This window comes from Oculina patagonica, chromosome 9 (assembly GCF_052425735.1).
Source record: "Oculina patagonica isolate OP01 chromosome 9, crgOcupat, whole genome shotgun sequence".
Taxonomy (NCBI): Eukaryota; Metazoa; Cnidaria; class Anthozoa; order Scleractinia; family Oculinidae; genus Oculina; species Oculina patagonica.
Genome location: NC_135766.1, coordinates 20,755,705 through 20,761,704, shown reverse-complemented (window position 1 = coordinate 20,761,704; position 6,000 = coordinate 20,755,705).

The window sequence follows — 6,000 nt, the reverse complement described above, 5'->3', positions numbered from 1 at the left end:
ATAAATGGAATGACGGTTTGGATGAAATAAATGAAGAAGCATTTTCAAATCAAAACATAAGAACCTGACACCGCATTAGAACCTCGCTTAAGACCTTACTCCCAACGAGTCTCTCATAGCTCACTGGTCAGAACGTCCAACTAATATCTGCAAGGTCCATACGTGCGTCGTAAGTCGTGATATGAATATTATCACTCAAACTTGAATACAAAGCAAATTACTTTACATAAACAGCACTTTTAACAAACCCCCTATTATACAATCAACATAAATTACCTGCCTTTGATTTTCTGATTTTTAGCTTTCGGACTGAAATATCAACTGAGGATTTTAGTGAGGATTTTCTTTCAAGTAAGGACGTTATCTTTCATATTAAACTACTCTAGCGTCATCTTCGAGCTGACTTAGTTTAGATTCATGGGAAAACATAATTCAGTAACAACCCTTGACACCCCAAACTAGAAATTAACCGCCGTTACAGTGTAATTAAGTTCTAATTAGGGCCATAGTGAAAGACGTTTAAGGCGTGGTGGGTAAATATCACGACAAAAGAAAAAATAACTGACTAAAAAAGAACAACAACTCACGGGGAAAATCAACTCTTGTAAAAAGAAAAAAAATCGTTAAAAGAAAACCAACCACAAAATTAATTAAAGAAAAAAATTAATTCATGGTATATTGGAATCAGCTATACTGCCATAGCTCTAACTGAAGGGTAGAAAACTTAAGCAAATATTTGTTATACTATCCTTAATTAGAACTCTCATAAAAAGCGTTTGTTTATCTTGTACTTAATATAAGTTGTTTGTTCATACGGTTTTTTTTCTAGGAATATATTCTTCATTAACAATTCTTTTCACCAGTAATCTTAGCATGTGGAATAGTTTGTATAGGTAGCGGATAGGCTGTTTCAATGGACGTTCTTGACATTAAACGCTTCAGTGATTGTTTATCAATCAACTTTCTGTGTTTAAATTTAATAAATGAGCCGCTGAATTTGAAAGTATTCCTGAAATAACAAATGCAAATCAGTAGTGCCAGTTGTAAAATTGCCTTTATCGGAATCGAAAAAGAAGCGAAAAAAACTTGCAAAAGTCAAGTCAAAATGATCCAAATAGAAAATTTTTGGGAACCCAGCAGGAGTCGACCCCATGAACTTCCAAAGCTCAGTCGCTACGGAATCACCGAACTGTGGAATGGACTGGCCATCCACTTTTGTAGAAAATTCCAGTGGCTCGCGCGCTGCGTAGATCTTGAAGAACTTTTATTTAAATTTTACCTGTACCGACTGTTAATTCGAGGTTTTAACCAAAGACAATCCTAATGGTCAAACTGCCTTTATCGGCATCGAAAAAAAAAGACAAATCTTGCATCTTGGCACCCAGCAGGAGTCGTACCAATGACCTTCCAGGGCTCCAGACGATACGAAATCAACGAACTGTGGAATGGACTACCCACCTACTTTCGTTGTAACTCCTGTGTCTCGCACTCTGTGTAGAATTGCTTTTTACCGAACTTTTATTGAAATTTCACTTTAACCGACCGTTAATTCGAGGTTTTATTCAACGACGATCCTAATGTGATCAGTGAGTTGTACATTATACACCACAAGATGGGGATGGAATTCACTGATGAAAGTAGGCAGGACAGTAGAAGAAAATGGGTGAGCCAGCTTTATGACATTTTCGGGCTTATATTCCACAGTTCGGTAATTTGCGTGGTACCAGTTTGTCGTTCTGGCCACTGAGCTATGGGAAAGGATTCGTAGTAAGCAAGTTCCGGCCGATAAAACTAGATTTTTTTGTGCTACAAATGTCCTACCATGACTCCAAACCTCAATATGTCTTAAGGCAAGGGTAAATGTGAATTTTAGTGAATTTTTTTTTAATATCTTTATTATCATTTTACATCTTACATACATCGATTGACACTTCTGACTACATCACAAACGTTTTACTTCATTACATTACATCACTCTTATAGAAGGATAAAGATATACGACTTATATCCACTAAAACAACTGAAGAAAAAAAATAGATAAATACGATAACATAAAATAAAGAAATATATAATAACTTAAATTAAATTTTTCCAGCGGTACAGTTGCGATTTTTATATTCATTAAATATTAAGCATCGGCTTCCACTTCCCTTCATGTATGTTAAGTCTGTTGTTCTTTTTGGCTATTCCTCGTTCAATAGATTCTGTATACCGTAATTAAGCTATAAGATGAGACATTAATGGCTTACAGGCTTACAGGCTTACAGGCTTACAGGCTTACAGGCTTACAGGCTTACAAGCCTGTAAGCCTGTAACCCTGTAACCCTGTAACCCTGCAAGCCTGAAAACCTGTAAGCCTGTAACCCTGTAAGCCTGTAAGCCTGTAAGCCTGAAAGCCTGTAAGCCTGTAAGCCTGTAAGCCTGTAAGCCTGTAAGCCTGTAAGCCTGTAAGCCTGTAACCCTGTAACCCTGTAAGCCTGTAACCCTTAAGGTGCAGTGGACAAATAATATCACAAAATATCTGACGATAAAGAACATTAACTCACACGGAAAAAAACCTACTAAATGTTAAAAGAAAACATTGCATGTCAAAACAGAATCGAAAATCGATTTATGCACGGTGTATGTGAATCAGCTATATTACCATAGCTATAACTAAAGGGTAGAAAAAGAACATAAGCAAATATTTGTTATACTAGCCTTGAAACTCTCACCGAAATATTTTGTTTATTTTGAATTAAGTTGTTTGTTCATATAGAATGCGGTTTCTTTCAAGGAATATATTCTTCATTTATTATTCTTATCACCGGTGATGTTAGCATGTGGAAAAATTTGTGTAAACAAGGGATAGGCTGTTTCAATGGCGTTCTTGACATTTAACGCTTGATTGTAAATTGATCAACTTTCTGTGTTGAAATTTGATAAATAAGCCCCTTAATTTGAAAGTATTCTTGGGGTGTCGAAAGGTATTTGCGGCTCGCGGCGGCGGCGTTCTTTCCGGCCCGGCCATTTTTCGTCTTGCGATCGGCGCGGAGGCGTCGAGATCGGGCGGACCCCTGATGGCTATTTGCGGCACGCAGTGGGACCATTCACCACCCCTTATTCTTGAAGTAACAAATGCAAATCATGAGTTCCGGCTGAAAAATTTGCTTTTATCTTTTCGAAAAAGAAAAGAAGAAAAAAAGGGGAAAAACGTGGCAAAAGTCATATCGAAATAACTTAACTTGAATATAAAATTTGTGTTTACCCAGCTGAACTTCCAGAGCTCAGACGCTACGAAGTCACCGAGCTGTGTAATACAGTCGGATTTTTTATATCGCTGACCTACTGACTTTCGTTGAAATTCCTGTTGCTAGCGCGCTGCGTAGATCATACCGAGCTTGAATTGAAATTTCACTTCTAATGTAATCAGCGAGTTCTACATTATACACTGCAAAAGACGGATGGAATTCACCGATGAAAGTAGGCGAAGCAGTAGAAGATTTTCGTGGGTACCAGTTTGTCATTCTAACCACTGAGCTATGGGAGACTCGTGGTGAGCAAGTTCGTAATAAAACAACACATGTCCTGCAATGACTCCAAATCTCAGTATGCCTTAACACGAGGAATATTATGGATTTGAGTGAAATTTTAAGTGGTTTAAAAGGGATAAAAGAAAGAAAATTATTTTTAGTACAACACCAGACAGTTGATCCCCCCCACAAGAGCGACCCACAGGGGGCCCATACATTCAGCGGCGTGACTGTTTGTATGTTCGAAATACAGTAGAACCCCGGTAACTCGAACTCTGAAGGGAAACGAAAAACAGTTCGAGTTAGCGGGGTTTTCGAGTTAACCGAGTAAAAATGACTGAAAAGTGGGTCCAAGGGAAATACAAGTTAGTTCGAGTTAGCGGAGTTGTTCGAGTTATCCGAGTTCGAGTTACCGGGGTTCTACTGTATAAATAAATGTATAAGGATTTTGAAAGCATCTTATTATCGTTAACTTATTTCGAGTAATGTCTATGTTTAAATTCAAAATAAACGTAAACCTACATCAACTGTTGTATTTTGTCGTTTCTGCGGCTCAAAATGGCGAATTTGGGCGAATTGGAGGGTTTTGCGTTGACTGTTGCTTTGCGTAATAAGAAGAGAACAAGGGTGGAAAGCTCGATTTCGACCGCTCCAGCGCCAAGCCGATTTTCAGCCAGAAATCGGAATCGCCAGGCTTCCTGATCAAACACCAGGTAAACTGAAAGGTTGAAGCTTCTTCTCGGCGCTTTCAATCGAAAATCCATTCAAAATCCAAGCGCTAACCGCCGAATAATTTTCGAGAAATGCAGCTTTCGAAGCGATCAGAAACCGGGGACGTGATTTGGTGTTCCAGTCACGCTGTTTCCTCCGGCATTGTTTACCATTATCCAATCAGCGCAGAGCAAACAGCGTGACGGTTGCTCACTGGAACACTAAATCACGGGGACGTGATTTAGATACCAAAGATACCTATGTCATCGCCCAAATTTGCCATTTTGAGCCGCAGAAACGACAAAATACAACAGTTGATGTAGGTTTACGTTTATTTTTAATTTAAACATAGACATTACTCGAAATAAGTTAACGATAATAAGACGCTTTCAAAATCCTTATACATTTATTTATATTTCGAACATACAAACAGTCACGCCGCTTGTATAAGCCCCCTATGATTAAATGTCCATTCTAATTGTAAAAACACAATAAATCTTCAATACATTGTATGTCTTATTTTTCTAAATTTTACGTATCCTTTTTGAAAAAAATCTCCTCTCAAGCATCCTGAAAAAAAACACCACAAAATTTACAAAACACAGCAAAACACAGATTCCGGCGTGTAATGAGCAGAGAGTTTTTGAATGGCTTGAAATGCAACGGGATATTGAAATAAACCCAAATTAAGAAAAGGTGAACCCACGCCTTTAGTTAATGATGAAAGTGAAGAATTAATAAATAGAATGACGATTTAAATGAAATTAATGAAGTAGAATTTTCAAATCAAAACATAAGAACCTGACACACAAGAACCTTGTTAATCGGGCGTGGCCGATTTATAGTTTACCCTTTGGTCGTCCTAGACGATAGTCTCCTGTCGGCTAAAGATGACGGGGATAGCCTGGGCCAATCGGTTTCATTTCAGTTTTGACAGTAAATCGTTGTAGGAACACTGGGTCGACTTTTGAGCTAATCTGCAATCTGGTTCTCTTCTTTGCTTCGGCGGGAGGACAGAGAAAAAAGCTTAAGGGGTAAAGTACTAATAATCACCATTGTGAAACTGTAGTTGCTTTGACAAGTTAAAGCTATTTTTGTAAATAAAAGGGGTAACGTCATTCATGTCACGCAATGTTTTTGTGGGAAACTTTGAAACTAGACGCTTTGCTGGTTTCTACAAATAGCAGTGTGATCTGGCGGTACATTTTTTTGAGGCGGACTCCACTTTAAAACTATTTTTTATATATTTAGCAAGAAGTATGTCGATTTTCATTTCCGCACAGTTGGGCGTCAAAGTCGCCTGTCACAAAGAGTAAAATGTTTGCACAGCTTGGTTTGGATATATTTTAGATTTGACTAGTGACGTTAGTAAGACACTTCTCAAGACGTCAGCAAAACATTGGCAATGTACAGTATTGGTGTGAACTTGAATGGAATTTTTTTACGAGATCAGTAAAGCTATCGAATGAAAAGATGACTTGAAAATGAAAACTTCGAATAATTATAATTAAATACCAATTGAATTTTAGATGAGAAATTCCGGAAGTGACATCTGTGTTCAAAATAGGAATTTTTGTAAAACTTAAAGTTCCGAAAAAAAGACCACATGTTTTGTAAAAATCACAGACAAACATGATCAGGAAAACAAAACAGGCCAATGGGTTTTATTCACGAAAATACAACTTTCTTAAGAAAGAGTTTGTAAACAAGACAATGGAATCGAATTTCATTTCACACGAAATTTGCATACATTTGAACTTGCAAAAAAGAAGTATCT